The sequence below is a fragment of the Falco cherrug genome, chromosome 5 (assembly GCF_023634085.1).
Source record: "Falco cherrug isolate bFalChe1 chromosome 5, bFalChe1.pri, whole genome shotgun sequence".
Classification (NCBI taxonomy): Eukaryota; Metazoa; Chordata; class Aves; order Falconiformes; family Falconidae; genus Falco; species Falco cherrug.
The window spans coordinates 17305685-17322159 of record NC_073701.1 but is presented as its reverse complement, the minus strand read 5'-3'; the positions used below and the strand labels follow the sequence as shown (position 1 = coordinate 17322159).

The 16475-nt window shown below is 42.4% G+C and overlaps 1 protein-coding gene across 3 annotated transcripts in view; it reads left to right on the top strand.

The window, feature by feature from the left end:
• The first annotated feature begins 372 nt into the window (after positions 1-372).
• The window catches only part of RASSF8 (Ras association domain family member 8), an 89648-nt gene continuing 73545 nt past the window's right edge, over positions 373-16475 (top strand). For all 3 annotated transcript variants that reach the window (XR_008732447.1, XM_055711887.1, XM_055711888.1), the window contains exon 1: positions 373-691. The gene's annotated coding sequence lies outside the window, so the exon portion shown is untranslated. The remainder of the gene's footprint in view (positions 692-16475) is intronic.

Below are 16475 nucleotides of genomic sequence, written 5' to 3'. Positions count from 1 at the left end.
CTGGGGACTGGCGCTCCCCCCGGCTCCGGCAGCCCCCTCCGGCGGGACCCTGGCTCCCTCCCGCCCGCCCGGGGTGCGGGCTGCCCGCCGCGGCGGAGGGGGAGTCCGTGCGGGTGCGGCGGCCCCGCGGCCGCCCCCAACTCCCGTTGCCCCCACACGCTCGGTCGGCCGGTCCCCGGGACTCCGCCGGGGGTTATTTTCAGGCGAGGCAGTAACGCCTCTCCTTTGAAAGGCCGCCGCCGCCCGCCCCGCAGCCCGCCCGCGGCGGGGGAAGGACTCGGCGCGGACGCGCCCTCGCCCGGGCCGGCGGCGGGGAGCAGCGGCGGCGCTGGCGGCGGGGGGCAGCGGGCGGCTGCGGCTTTAAGAGCTCCCACAATGCCGTGCTGGCGTCCCAGTTCCGTTACATGTCTCTCCCGGTGAAGGCGAGCGAGGGAGAGGCAGGAAGGAGGCGGGGGCGGCCGCTCCGGGCGGAGGACACCCACGCGCGGCCGGGCGAGAGGCGGCGGCTCGGCGGGGCCGGGCCGGGGAGGAGCGGGGCGCCCCGGAGGGCCGGGCCGACCCCCCGGGCGCTGCGCCGCGATCCGGCCGCGCCGCCCCCCGCGGGGCGAGGCGGAGCCGGCGGCCGTTGGGGCCGTTGGCGCTGCCCGCGGAGCCGCCGCGGGACGGGCGCCCGGGCGCTGCCGGCGGAGCGGTAAGTGCGCGGCCAACTCCGGCGCGGTCTCGTCCCGCCGGAGCCCGCCCTGCGCCCCTTCCCCGGCCGCCGCCGCCCCGCTCGCCTCTGCCGCCCCCGCCGCAGCCCACCCGGCTCTGTCCCGCTCGGGCGCCGCGTCTCCCCGGCGTCTCGGTTCGTCCCCTCCGCGGGGCTTGTGACCCTTCCCTGCCGCCTCTCCCGCTGCCCCCTTCTCCCCTCTGCCTGCGCTCGCCAACTTTCCCGGCCGTGTTGCCCCTTGCCCACCTCCCCGCGGATTCTCAATATTTTTCCTCCCCCGTTCGGCTCTCCCGTTCACTCGTACGCGTCTTCCCTGCCCGTTCGCGTTCGTTCCTGCCCTTTCGCTTCTTCCTTCGCTACTTCCCCAGCTTCCTCCAGCTTTTCCTTTCTCCTGGCGTTTTGTCTTTCTCCTTCCTTCGGGCATGGTGCGGAAAAGTAAGGGATATTTCTCTGTGTCCTTGAGGGAGTTCGGAAGCTACTTTTCTTACACAGGGAAATCTTTGTTGTAGGGTTCCCCCCCCCATTCCTCCTGCTGTCCCCGCAAAGAAAATTAAACCTTTTTTTTTACGCGACGTGGACTATTTGTTTTGGTCTCTTTTTTTTTTTTTTCCCCTCTCCAGACAGTGCCGATTTATTTCACAATTAATCTCTCTTATTCCTGCCCCACCCCCCCAAGTAAGAAAAGATTAAAAGGAAATCAGTCTTGCCAGCAGGGAGTGTATGAGACTTTTTTTCTTTTTTTTGTGGGGGAGAGTGGGAGACTATTGATGAGAAAAGCTGAAGTGAATACAGTGCAGTAGGACGATAGAGTCATGAACTTTAAAGGATAAGAAAATGGATCCTGCTTTGTGCAGCTCTAAACTGGTGTGGAAGGGTCTGGTCCGGGGTCTGCGTTGGGGCTGTCGGAGCCGGGGGTGAACCAGCCCATTTTCTGTTCAGCAAAGCAATGTTTTCACATGCCAGCAGAGCTGTGTGCTAAATCGCTGTTCGATATTGCTCGTAGGTTTCATTGGTGTGTAAAATCAGAAGTGGGGTGAGGATTGTGGATTTCAGTGTCCTTTTTAGAATTACACCTGTCATGCTTTCCATCCCCAAACCAAACATACATTGGAGGCTGACACATGAACAAAATTACTGGAAACTGCTTAGAACCCTGTCAAAAAGTGCTGCCGTGGGGTCTGCGAGGGCTGGTTTGGACCTCAGAAGCTTCTGCCTCGGCTCTAGTCAGCATCACATGTTAAAATTATGTGCTGGCTGTGGAGAGCGAGTGAATTAATTGCCTAATGATTACTGCAGAGACACCTGTTTTAGGAGTTTTCTAGCTGCCAGTTAATTGTGTTCGGTGGTGGCGTGGTTGTGTTAAGTGTTGTAAAAGTAAGGGTGATGTCTCTTTCAGTAGAGAATGTGTAGTTCATGAATAAAGTGTCAACCTTTTAGGTCAGAAGGAAACAATATGGATCTTGGTTTTGTTACCTCTTTTGATAGATAACTATTCCAGAAGACTACAAGCTTATGTGGGTAAACTGCAAATCAAGGAAGCCCCGCTTTTTTCCCCTCTTTCTTAAAAGAAAAAAGAAAACACCATTTCAGATAGACTTTTGTTTGATATCTAATTAAAAAGTAGGCTAGACATTAAACTAGAGGTACTTTTTGTGTCTTGTAGCAAAAAATTATTTGATATGTAATGAAATTGCTGAGGGAACTGAAATGACTGCTGGGTGTTCATAGTGTTTAGTTGTATGCCCTTTAGGACAGCTGAGAAGAGTTAAGGTGGTTCACTTCTGACACTTAATTGGTTTCTCAGTACTTCTCCACCCTCACAAGCCCAACAGAAATCAATCGGTTGTTTGAATTAAATATCCCCTCCCCCCTTTCCTGGAGATGAAAAAGTTTGGGACAGGGAGGAAATAGGAGAAAAATAACAATTCACACTAGCAGGAAGTTTTAAGTCTTTTAAAACTGTGACTTAAGACTGTTTGGGGAAACATCACCGATAATTCCAAAGACCCAAATTACATTGGATTAGCATCACTTTTTAAAATCCTTTTGAGGGAAGCCCTGAAAAGGAACACATTATATACAAGAAGCTTTAGTTTCTCAAGTGCGGGGCTGAGCACTGAGGATGGTGGGTTCTGTTCCTGCTTCTGCCATCGCATGGCAGTATGACCTCTGCCTAAGCTGCCTTCCTGCCTGCACCTCATAGGATACGGAGATTTTCCTGAATCTCTGTCAAGTGCTTTTACACACGATTTTAAGAATAATTAATGTGTAAATGTATCACCCCTTAAACATTTAATTGTGGTTTTGAATGCTGGTCGGGTGGTAAATCTTGCTTGTGTTACTTCACAGCTTCTGAAGAGTGAGTATTAAAACTCTTGATAATCGCTATTTATTCTGAGAGCAGCATAAGATTTTTGCATTGCTGTAATGATTTTGAGACTAGAGTTATTTTTATCCCCTGTGTATCTCTGACAATATTGGTGCATGCTTCTTCTCTGGTACCTTAACAATCTGCCTCAAGCTGAATTTGAAGGGCACTGTTGGCTTCTCCAGAAACTATTAAACTGAATTGCAGGGTGGATAACTGTCCTGTGGGGACTGGGCTGAGGACCCCCCTCAGCATGATGCATGCAGTTCTTGTTTGGTGGATTTTTTTTTGTGAGCTCTGTAATTATAAGATTGGCTTAGTATGTGTGGGTTTTTTGCTTGCTTTCTAATTTTAGGGTTTTGCCTGGGTTTTTAAGTCTTTAAGATCTGTATCTTGAAATTAAATGTAAATGTATAGTTTTCTAGGGCTTTTCTGAAAGCTCAGGTTTTCTTGTAATCTTTGTCATGCCAGGGTTGGGACTCTACAGCATAATGGGATTTATAATCTCAGTGCCCGCCTCCCTCTAACGTTTGAGACTTGTAAACTTTGTAAATGCAAGGCTCTACCCTCTTGCAGGTAGTTCTCTCTCTTCAGTGAAAATGAGACTTGGTTCTATAGGAACTCGCTGTTAGGCATCTGCGTCAGCTTTGGGTTGTTACTTGCTGTCCTCTTGCTCCATGCTTCTGAATCTGGACAGTTAGTCTAGGTTCAAATTCAGTTTCATAACTAATTCTTCCCATCCTTCCTAGCCCCCCTTCAAAGTGTATGGTGATCTCACAACTTTGACAAGAATAGTTTTCTTGGCTGATGAGAGGGTGTTTGTGGTGTCTTCTCCTGTTACTGTTCTAGGGACTGCAGGTTGTCTTTCTCAATACCAATGAAGTGTGGGGAGGGAGGAGGCTGGCCTCCATGTGTGGATGGTGCCATGCTGCTGCTTCTCTTTCCAGTTCCTTACCTATGAAGTTTAAATGGCAGAACTTCTGCTCATGAAAGGAAGGTGGGTTGGACCTGTAGCTGATAGGAGCTTGTCTCATTTGGCACAAGAACTGCAGACTGGGCCCCTCTGGGCTGTGGCTTCACTGGGATCGCTGTAAGCATCTAGTTAGTCATCTTTGTGTTACATTCAATGCTGTTCATATTGATGTTATCTGAGAGTATTTCAGGCAGGCACTGTAAGCTTTCAGCTGGGAGGCACTTGAGAAATCCACTTAATTCACCTTTTTAGGTTTGAGTTGCTGCTTAAAGGGGGGAGGAATCTGTTTATTTTCTTGTTGTGCTTGGAAAAAGGGCTTACCCACAACTAAAGACATTGTAATGCTTTCTATAGTCCAGGATTATTGAACAAAAGGGTCTTGCTGTGCAATATTGTTGCTGCGCTCAGTGTTGTATGATAACACATGTTTCTCAGCTGTTGTTGATTCCTCAGTGGCACAGACTTCAAAGGAATGCACTGAAAGAGAGCCACGGCCAGAGAAAAAATGAGTTTTGTTCAGTGGCCTGTACCATCCATCTGTTTAAATACTTTGCTGAACTATTCCAGAGTGTTCGGGCATCCAGTTAGGGCTGACAAGCAATTACAGCTGGGAATAGAGCCTGCTGCAAAGAGACCACCTAGGGAAGGCTTAAATGCTGCCTCCCCTCTATGGGTCAGAGCCCCCCTGCTGTCCCAGCCAGCGAGTGAGGCTTGTCACTTTGGGTACTAATGCTGTTGAAGATTTATTTATTTTCACTCTCTCATGCTATCTTTAGAACAAGAGGGGAAGAATGGTGATGAGGACAGAACATCATCTCTGTAGCCTCCTCTTTGTATGTAACAAACTAGGCCTGTTGTTTAAATGAGTAAACAATTATTAAAAAAGTTAATTCTCTTTTTTTGAAAACACATGGGATAGTTAACAGATCAGTCAAGTATCTGCAATGGTAGCAATATATATTACTGAATTAGTTTTAGTTCTGAAAATATTACTTTGTAAAGCTAAAATCAGAGCCGATTACAATGTGTTATTTCAGATTGAATTTGGGAAACACTCCACACCTAAATCCACGGTAACAAATAAACTGCCTCATGTCTACTTGAGCATTGTGATACCCTAGGATGCTGCCGATTCCAAGTATTATGATAAGTTTTACTTAAATTCTCATATTGGATTCCACTGTGCAAGATGGGTCTCAATTTGTGGCTGCCAACCGATTCTTCAGATCGTGGCCTGTGTGCTTTCTGTAGTCCTAGATATTGGAATTGAGAGGGCAATATGAACAGAGAGACTACAAGGAAACTATTGGATAATTTTTTGAAGTTTTTCTATGTGGTAGTGACATTCATTTTGAAGATTGGGGTGAGTACTGTAGATAGTAATGTATGTTGCAGTTAGGAGGGTTTAACCTTCTTTATGAATGAAAAATGATCTTGCGGGTGATATAAAGATAAAGAGGATATTTGAGTTTTGAAAAATTGTGAGGTGCTTCAGAATTTTTCACCTGCAAACAAGCAGCACAACTCTAAAGGTAAGCTTGAATCTTGTCCTCTGCTGTAGTATTACTCCTGCCTCTGTACTGTGATATGACATTTATGCCTTTGAAAGGATAGTTCTTTCTCCCGGTGTTGGCAGTTGTGATGGTTTTTCTGTGTTTTGAAATGTCAGATTTTAATTCTGTACTACCTCTTTGAGCAGAAAGTGGAGGGAAACTTCTAGAAACATGTAATGTAACTGACTTCTATCCAGCTTCTGCCCTTGCTCCAGGGTTGACATTGTAGTTTGAATTCATTTACTTGCCTTGAAAGCTGTACTAGGTGTAACCTTGAGTCTTCTAGATTAAGAGCTGTAACTTACTTTTGTTTAAACTGAACGGAAAGTTTTTTGCTAAAAGATTTTTGGACTCCTGAAGTGTTTGTCAGTGTTTTCAAGCCATTATTCAAAGGGGTTTTGGAGTTTCCGGAACAACCTTTTGGAACTTTACGTTTTATTGTCAGTCAGCAGTTTCATGAGCACGGATAAGGAAAGGCTGTAATGCCACTAGGCAGCCAGATGTTTTGCGTCTGTGCCAAAGTGGGGAGACAGTGTGTCTTTAGGAATTGGAGGGCCTGTTGTTCTTGTCACTGGACTGTTTGGGGATCTTCAACAGATCACATCTGCTTTCTCTCCTTTCCCTTCCCCTCCCTCCTGCCATGCCTGTACTGATTGTGACCACCTCCTAAGTAAAACGAGATTGAGAGCAAAGCATTCTTTGTTGCTTTCTGAAGAAGATATTTTTTTCAGTTTCTCTTTCTTAATACTAAGCTTAAAGCCGTAGAAAAGCTGCATGTAATTTGGCCATTAGCGAATTTATAGCTATTATCCAATAGATTAATATTAAACATTAACTCTGACTAGTGTGGCATTAAGTGAACAATATAAAGAAAGCAGCTTTCAATACAGGTAGAGGGGAGAGTACTCTTAGATGTAAATCCCCCAGTTCCAAACACCTTTTTTGGCCAGTACTTCTTAAAGACTTGTAAGATTGATCCTTGTCTTGCTTCTGCTGCTTCAGTGTGATGTACAAAGGAAAGAAAGGAAGGAACTGATCAGATGTCTACACATGTTAAAACTTCCTGGAGAAGAAAGTAGGAAGCATTAGCCACAGCTAGAAGTATTTAAAAGGTGCTATTGGGAATTAATATACCAAATGCTTTAATGTGCCTTTGCAGCTGTATAGCTGGCAAGATTAACTGGCAATGCTACCTGGAATAACTGGCATCCAGAGAGAAACATATGGCATTAGTGGAATGCCCTTGTCCTTGCCCATCAGAAAGTGATGGTATGTCTTTTTTAAAAACACATTCTTACTCATTAGGACTGCTCTGTGTTGTGTGGGTGCATGCACTTGCTTTGGGCTTCATCCACGCCTCTGAGTCAGTCAAAGCCTTTGTACTGGTTTCATTTGGAGCAAGGACAGAAACTTCTAATGGATGAGCTGTACATTTGAGACTGTATTTCAAGTAGTGGAATCGGCACTGATGAGCAACAGGACTAACAAAGAACAGTCACTGAATACAATGCAATGTTTTCGTGCTATTAATGGGATTGGAATTGGTAACCTGATACTCCAAAGAGATAACAAAGGTGATTTATCATACAAGGGAACATTGATTTTTTTTTTTTTTTAAAGGAGTCTAAGTAGCATAGTAATCTTTCACCGGAACTCATTCTAGTGAGCAAGATCTGTCAGAAAATGACTGATTTAACAAGAATCTATGAAATAGTCTGAATAGGAAAGTAATTTTCTGTCTAATTACTGGTGTTCTTTCACTGCAATACCTGTATTTGCTTACCAGTTTACCTGCTCACCTCATGTCCTGTGAATTTAGCCTTTGTTTCAAACTCAGATATAACATAAAGTTTTGGGCTTTTCTTCTTCCTCCAAGAGTGGAAGACTGAAGGGGATGACAAAATGAAATGTGTGCGAAGTTGACATAACAAATATGGTATGTGACTGTTGCCTTGTTTCCTGGGACCAGATCAGAAGGCAACCAACTTGATACAGAATACAGCAGTCATACATGGAGTTAAGCTATTCTGCGTGTGGCTGTGGAGAAGTCTCTTTAGATAACTTAATACAAGTAGGGTGGACATTTGCAAGGGTGATCTGGTACAAGAAAACTCAGTCTGTCCCCATAATTCAGGAATTAAGTTAATATTGTACCTTAGGCCTACTGCTTACTAGCAGGAAAAAAAGCAGACTTGCCTCCTTTGTGTTTTTACTTAAGCAGAGGCACTTGCAAGGCTAGAAGATAAAGGGAGCATACCTTCAAGAGGTGGTATGTGCTATAGGAGAAGACTTGATTGTGAGTTTGCTGTTGGCAAACTGCCATTCTGTGCACGATGGGTTGGTCACGTTCTGGAGCAGAAGTTAAGGGGCTCACCTTTCCTAGGTGGGATGGGAGGGAGCTCAGCTCTCACCAGCAGTCAAGAATCACACTCTTAAAATGTACTCGTGGTGTTTTTTGTTTTACTTAAACTCTTAAAGTGTTGTGTTTTGTTTTTTTTTTTTCTGGGGGGTATTCAGTCTCTTAGGACTTGCTGGTCTTCTGTTTGTGATGCCTTGCCAAACACCCCATCAGCAGTGATTTGTTACTGTAGTATTTGGAGGACTTAAATGAGATCTCGACCTCTGCTGCTCGGCACTGTGCAAGCGCTGGTGAGGGGAGCGCTCCCCTCCCTGTGGTGGCTGGGTGGGATGGCTGGGGGGGTGTTGGTGTGACCTGCCTACAGGGCATGGCACCAGAGAGCTGGAAATGCTACTCCAGGCTGGTGTCCTGCTTGGAGGCCACCTGCTTATGTCACCTGTTGTGGAGATGTCTCTGTAGTCCAGGATATCCTCTCCTGGTCCAAGTTGCCAGATGTTGAATTTGCAATGAGCCTATTAAAATACGGGGCTCTTCCTCAAGTCTGTGTTGACAGTTTCCCACTGCACCCGCTGTCATTCTGGTAACACTTTGAATTAAAGCATCGTTTGTGAGCTCTGTATGTCCGACAGCACTGCCACTTCTTTCTGCTCTGCCATAAGGCTTCCGAAATACTTGTTCATGAACTGGTGGCTTTCTAGGTGTTTCTGTGGTTGGAGCATAGCATTTGCTTTTTGATGGGAGGAAAAGATACTGGGACTTTTGTTACGTATCTCACAGCTGCAGATAGAGGCATTCCTCTAATTCCTCTGCTGCTGAGCTCTTTGGAGCCAGGGGCCGGGGGTGGGGAACACGCTTGCTTTGCTGTTTCCTTGTCCAGGAGTTGGGTTTAACTTACATGGAGCACCTGTCCTGTTGTGATCCTGACATCCTGTCAGTGCTCCTTCCCCCTGCGCCTCAGGAGGGAGCGTGTTTGTGGCTGGCAGCTCTCTGCCTTACCCTTATAGGAACACCCAGCCAGGAATTTTCTAGAATTTTCCCCTGCCTCCCCTTGTCCTTCACTGACCTCTAACCATGTTTTTATCTTTCTTGACAAGATTCTTAGTTTCGTGTATCTGCTGCTTTTCCCTTCACTCTTCAGCTTTGATTATTTTTCCAGGAGCTGATTAGAAATGTTAACCATTACAGATGTGTAGAAAGTCAAATACAGTCAAATTCCTTAGTGTTTTGTGTTTTTCTTTAACTTTCTCTAATACTAAAATGCTTATGGCAGGTAAATATTTTCTATGTATACTACTTGTCATGACAAAAATATCCATCCTCAGCAGAGGGCAAGGAACTGCAGTGACTATATTGCAGTATTACAATATACCAATATAACCTGTTGTAAGAGCCCTGTGTTTCCCTCCTTGAGCATAAACTGCTACTATAGTAAGGGTATGTTAAGTTCAAACTTTGTTTTGTGTAGAAGACATTAATGGCTTTTTACATGTAATTGCACACTGTAAGATAAAAATGTGACATAATAGAAGGAAATGGCAAAAGTATTTTCCTATCTGAAGTTTATGGCTTCCTAACTGCTTGAGAAATGCTTTGTTACCTTGAGACAGTATTATTTTTTTGTAAAAACATATTTGCTTTAATTGTGGGTAGCAGAGAAAAGGATGGCTGGATTTCTTTAAATATATGCTTCATTTTTTCCTGTTTTGTAGTGCCCTTCATATTTGTCATTCTAGAAGCATATGCAGAAGCCTAAATAATTAGAAATCTGTATGCTCTCTGACCATGATTTAATAGTCCATGATGATTTCTGGACACTGTGTTTTACTTTGGAAGACAACATTTCAAACTAGCCTCCATTATTTTCGACTTGACTACTATGAATGAGAATAGCATTCAATGTATACACCATTTTTAAGAATACCTCTATTTTTCTTTGTCACATGGCCACAAAGCATGTGGTAGGCAGAAGATTGTTCTGCTATAACAGTACAAAATGAAACGAGAAGATTGTTCTGCGATATCTGAAATGTCCTCCCTACATTCCATGTCCTCCCTACATTCCTTTTGTAGAGTGTTCTCCGACATTAAAAGGTGGGTAATGGCTTCCCAGCTTTCCATCAGGTGGGATATTTCTCATCATCCCCCAGTTTTAAGAATGGATCCTGTTGCCCAATGGAATGACATGGGTAGGTGGCTTCTGTGACTAGAGGATGCTTCTCTCATGCACCATCACCCATGTGGAGTCCCAAGCCCAACAGGACTTGGGTTCCAGCTCTGGGGCTTACAAGAAGAGGCTGGCTTCTGAGCCCCACAGCTAGGAAGTTTAGACACCATTTGAAACTGGTATGTAATGGAAAAAAGAAAACTGGTTTTCTGGATTAGTGGATGGTATTGTTTCAGTCCCCTGTGATGATCATAAAGTGTGAAGTCACGATGTATAGCAGAATTGTTGAGCCTCTTCTTTGCTGGGTTTTCAAGTACTGGGCAGGCAAGAATCTCTGATTTGATTTTATTGTTGAGAAGGGAGCTATCTGAGATGCTTCATTCATGGTATAAACCTTAGTTAAATATTAAAGGGCAAACTTCCTTTGGATATCCAATTACTACTTCAGTGGCTTTTTCAATGAAAAAGTAAAATGTATAGCTACTAGATGACTAATTAGACCTTAAATCAGTAGTTGATATGTGTGTGTCCCATCCAGAGTCATGGAGACTGGCAATCCCAGAAAGATGGCACTGCAACAAAGTCCTGCTCTGCAACCCATGACCTGAGTAACTGGTGTGTTGACAGAACTACTTCTTACAGTATTCTGAAATGCTTAACAGCCAGATGCTATTTTGAAGTTGCAAAGGCATAAGTGTAAGTTTATGATGGTCAAACAAGATGCCACCTATGAGTTGCTATAACTGTTAGTAACAGTACCTGCATGCTGTGGCTGTTGTACAAGTCAGAGTAAAACGTCTGTAAAAGATATAAAGCTAACCTGATTTACCTAACACCTTGAGCTGGAATAGCAGCATGCACGTAGCTAAACTACAGCATCTCTGCTGGCAAGAAGCTCAAGCAAAGAGAAATCTAAAACTTAATGTTCTTATGGCATACTTGGCAACAGTACTTCATGAACAACCTTTTACGGACCAAGTGTCAAAGGAAAGGTTCATCTTGTAAGTAGACACGGTTATGTCAAAAGCGCCAACTAGAAGCTTTGGTATTTACATTACAAGCTTGTTAATTGGTTTCAGAGGTAGTGGTTAATTGTTAGTGTACCTCGTTGATTCTAGTAGCTGTGAAGTACGTATCTAAAGTGCAGTTTTGGAGTCGGTACCTAGATGCTGTGTGGCAAATAAGATTCTGACTACTCTTATAACATCTTTTCCTGCAACTCCTACTTTACCTTTTCCTACCAGATAGCTACTGCAATGACCAGTGCTCTAATGCTGTTAAGGCATACAGGGCTTTTTATGAGGGTTTGTGTGTTCTTATGCATGATGGAGTTTTGAAATAATCTTGCTGTATATCCACTGTTTTCATATTGCTCTGTGTGTTTTCCCTGTCTTACTAACTTCTGCAACCAGTTCTTTATAGCCAGTCCTGTGCTTGTTGAAGTGTCATTAGAAAAACAAATAGCTATATGGCCCCACATGGGTCTTTCACTTAAACATCAAGTTTAGTAGTAGACATTAAAGCCAAAGCAATCCAGTGAGTAGTTTGACTTCTGTGTATTTTTATAGCCCTTTTTTAGGAAGAAGTTGGTCATAGTTTCCTGCAATGGATTTACTCTTGATGTTGAGAATTAATACAGACTTTCAAAAGATCACAAGTAAAGAACAAATAATACTATTTTGCAAGCTTCTACTCTTGGTGTTTTAGAGTTCATGCAGTAGCAAATGGATGGGAGTATTTTGTGAGAAATTTTTACCCACCAGTTTTTTTATAAAAAGAACTTTAGGTTCTGTTTTGCTATGCTGAGCCCATCATCAGGGTGTCTGACTGGTTACCTTCTATTCCTTGTCACTCTTTGCATGCAAATAGTTTCTGTTCATCTCAAAGGCGTTATTCACACTGAACCCTGTGCATGTATTGAGATGTGTTCTTTCTGTGCATTGCTCATGTGACTTAATTTCACTAAAATGAAGGCCAAACATGTCTATGAAATTCATAACACTGTTTCCACTGCTAGTACTTACTTGTTCAGACTAATTTGACAGTCTGTGAACCTGAGGTAGAGCTTGATTATGTCTGAACTTGTGACTTGTGTCTACGTTTGCCTCTTATGTAAATCTCATTTTTTTGTTCAATTCTCAGTTATTTCAAAAGTCCTATCATTTTATTAATTTGGTTACTTTTATTTAAGACTTTTATTCATGGCTTTGCTGATATGGAATATAATGCCTTAATCAAAAAAGAACTGTCCAGAAGGACTGCAGTGGTACATAGTGAATATTTGCATAAGCTTCAACAGCATGAGTTATCTGGAAGACCTTGAGGAAGAATCATCCTTAGAGCAAGTAGAACTTTCTTCTCTGGCTAAGGTCGTTTCCCTACACAGAGCTTGTCCTTAGTGCTTGTTGATGGGAGCATACTGATCTCTCTGTAGTTTCATGTGCTGTAGGGCACCCTCAGGAAAGAAGCCTTCTTTCTGACCTTCTGTGCTGCTGGTGAACTGTGTGATACCAAGTTGCCTGCCTCTTACTCTTCTGGTTTGGTCTTGAGAGTGGGCTAGCAAGAGGAGATGCAGTTTGTGATTATAGGCTAATACTTTGATACCCTGCTGGCTGTTTCTTTGTCTTTTTTTTTTTATTTTTTAAAATTAATCATTGCCAAGTTTAGTATTTCTGAGAGTATTGAAACTCCCAAATGTATCAAGTCACTTATCTTATATCTCCTGAGATCTATATATGAAATGAGCTGCTTCACAAACATTTAACAGATGTGGGGGTTTTGTATGGATTTAGGTAGGCCTGTAAAATTATGTGTAAAATAATTGTGTAAAATTAAGCTATTAAAACTGTGCTATATATAAGAACAAGTAAGTTGGTCTTCATGTGAGATGTCCTTAGACACAGTGAATAAATCCTGAAGCTTATTTGAGGCATCAGAGATGTGGTTGGTAGAGAAGAAGGTAGAGAGTGGTGTGGTGCATGTCAATCGGAACCATCGTCTCCAAGCAAACTGTGACACAAATCACTTACATAAGTGATTTACTTTTGTGTCTTTGCTTATTTGAGTTTGTCTGTGGTAACTAATTTGTGTTGTATCTTGAACTGAGGGGGGAAGGTGATGCCACTTTGATAATTCATATTAAAAACTAACATGCAAACTTATTTGCATTGGTTATTCCTATGAAATTCAAGTTGACTTATTCCACATAAAGACACTGGTCCCAGGCTGTGAGAAAGCCAGTTACTTATTTAAATGAGTCAACGCTAGTTGTCTTCTGAGACTCGGCTTCAACTCTGCCTGTACAGATGTACCCATGACTCACTTGTAAGTGAACATGACTGACTTAAAAATGTTTTAAGCATTAATGGGGGATGCTTCTTGGAATGCTTTGGAAAACTGGAGTAATTGAATGACTCTGAACTTCATTAACTGTAAAAGTATTTAACAAAATGATCAAGATTTGTTACTGGCTTAGGGCTAGTCTGAGTGAATCATCTCTGAACTATGTCATTGGTAATGACCATATCTAAAGCATTAGAGGCTTTCGTTTTCTAGGGAAGCATTTTCACCCTTTTAGTCAGTTTTCAAGATCCAGCTGGTGAAAGCAACCTGGTCTGAACGGAGTGTTGGTGCTGCTTTGGGCAGGAGGCTGGGCTCCTTCCAGTGTGAACAATTCTGTTATCTCGTTTCTTTTCTTTAAGAGGTGTGTTTACCACACAAGCAACATCAGCTGTAATAAGACTGCCTTCCTGATACTTCCAGCAATTAAACCAGAAGTGTAAATAAGTCTGTGCTCTTAAGTTGTGGTGGTTTTTTTTTTTTTAGTAACATACTTCTGCTTATTTTCATAGCACTTCTGCTGGATAAATGCAGCACATTCAGGACTTTGTGTCCATTTTTTCTGGCCACTGCGGAATCTTTGAAGAGATGGAGTAGGGCAAGTTGATGTGATCTTCCTTTAAATTCTAGGCCAAGTTCTCAATTTTCCAGAAGCTGAATTTTTATATGGAATCTAATGATTCTGTATTTGAGTGCAGCAGACAAACTGTGCTTTAGGGAAACTTGTCACAGATGTATAATATATTGAATTTCCCTGTGAATTATTTAATAGATAAAAGCTATAAACATAGTGAACATTAGAGATGATAATGCAAAATGTATTGACTAAGAAGAAAAAAAAAAACTTTTGTTCAGGATACTTTTTAACAAAATTTGATTTATACATTCACCTTAGGAGACCTATAACGAGTTAAAAATACAGATTTTTCTATAGGAAAGGAGCAATGAGATCTTTCTCTTAATTGGTGTATGTATATACTTGAGTAAGGTGCATATGGAAAAAGCATATGCCTGATAATGGATCCAAGATTTCAGGTCTACTTGTTCACGCACCACTTCCTTTGTGAAGGAATAGCAGAGTGGGTGTTTCTGCGTGTAGTTAGGCTTGTGCAGCCTGTCGCATACGAGCCTGTAATTCACTGATGATAACTGAGACTTACAGAAACATCCCACTCTGGGCCCAACCAAGCTTCAGCTACAAGCTTTGAAGTGGAAGGAGAAGAACAAATTTTTAATGAAGTTGAAGGGGAAAAAATGTTTAATACCCTGTGCTTCACTGGGTACTACATCCTCAGAATTTTTTCTTGAAATTAAATCCTTGATCAAACAATTCTATTGCCACTTTATTTGCTGAGGGAAAGGGTTCCCCTTTGGTTCAAGTACCAATGTGCAAATTTTATACAGTTGATAAAATACATTGCTTTGTGTACCTTTTTCATGGAAACCTTAATTTCTTCCTTTCAGTTACCTGATTTATTTCCTCCCCCTGGTAAAACAATGGTAGAACATACTATTAAGAGAAAGGTGGGGGGGAAGTTAATTCTTCATTATTTTACTTAAAGGTGAAATAATCTTGCAATAAGGCAATAGTAGGTGGAGTAGAGATGGATTGAAACTACAGCAGGAACACAAAGCAAACTCACTAAATGGTCACTTGTGCAAAAAAGTGCTCAGCAACTACAGCATCAGTTCTTAGACAGTTTGGCAAATACCTGAGCATCACAGCATGTGTTTAGCTACCTATGTGTAGGCACCTGAATTTCAAACTCTCGTTTCTTAATTTAAAAATCAGTAAACGAAAAGTTTATTTAATAGAGTCTATACTGAGTCAGGGGGAGGTTTAAAGGGAAATCTCAGAATAGCAGTATGTTCTGGCATCCTCTACTAATGGTTTAGTCATGTGCATCAATAGTTATCAGTCCTAATGATATTGTCTATTTTCTAAATCCAGATTAGATAGTGATTTGGAGTCACTGGTGTCTCAGAATGGTTTATTGATGAATTGTTATGTCTTGCTTCCTGATTTTTGGTAAAAGGTTAAGACTTGATTTAACTGCTTGCTAGCTTGTGTTGGAAGCTCATAGCTTAGCTCTTTAGTTTATTCACTAAAAAGCAGTGTATTACGCAGAAGTGAAAAGTGACTTGAAATTTGAGCATGGGACTTCTGAATACGCACACATGACGCTGATTTTTGGACAGCGGCCTGATGCTGGTTGAGGTGGGCTGCAGTGGAACTGAGCCACTGCTAAGTAGTTCTGCAAATATGATCATCTGTGCTGTGGAAAGCTAGTGTGCAATGAACAGAAGTTATTCCCTGCAGGAGAGAGGGAATATGTAAATTGCTCTGTATTGGTCTTTCGATGGATTTTATTTTGAGATTTTTCTTGTGAAGATGGATGGGAACAAAAGTTAATTGTAGTAGGCTCTGCGTCTATAAGGATTGTAGCTTCAATACTTCCATTTAGAGTTGAAATACACATTGTAGTACTTTGGTGCTACCAGCCTTACAATATGCAGGCTTGTTGCCAGAGCTGTTGTAAAAGCACTTGTACTGGCTTTGGTAAGAAGCTCTTGGAGGTCAGTTAAGTGTCTGTCTGGGACTAGTAAGTTCTTATGACTGACAGTGTTGTGGAAGTAGGACATACTAAATCTCGGAGAGCCTACTGTAGTAGTATCAGTTGCAAACTATAGTATTCATGATATTGGAGATAACGTAAATGGAAATGCACTGGTAGTATGGGAACAGTTTTTTTTTTTAAATAGCAAAGGAGTGTTTAAACATCTGGGAACTCTGAGCTTGTCAAATATTTCTGTAGCATACTTTGGCCATCTTTTAGCCACTTGTGTCAGTAGTCTGCTAGAAACAAATGACTTCTTCATGGTGTGTTTCTCTTAAAGGGATCAATTGATTAAAGTGTTTGTTAAAAGTTCACTAGGTTAACAAAACAGGGTTTACAGGTGTTGCTTTTGATGTAACTTTAAGAGAGCATTTGTATGCTTGTATATGCCT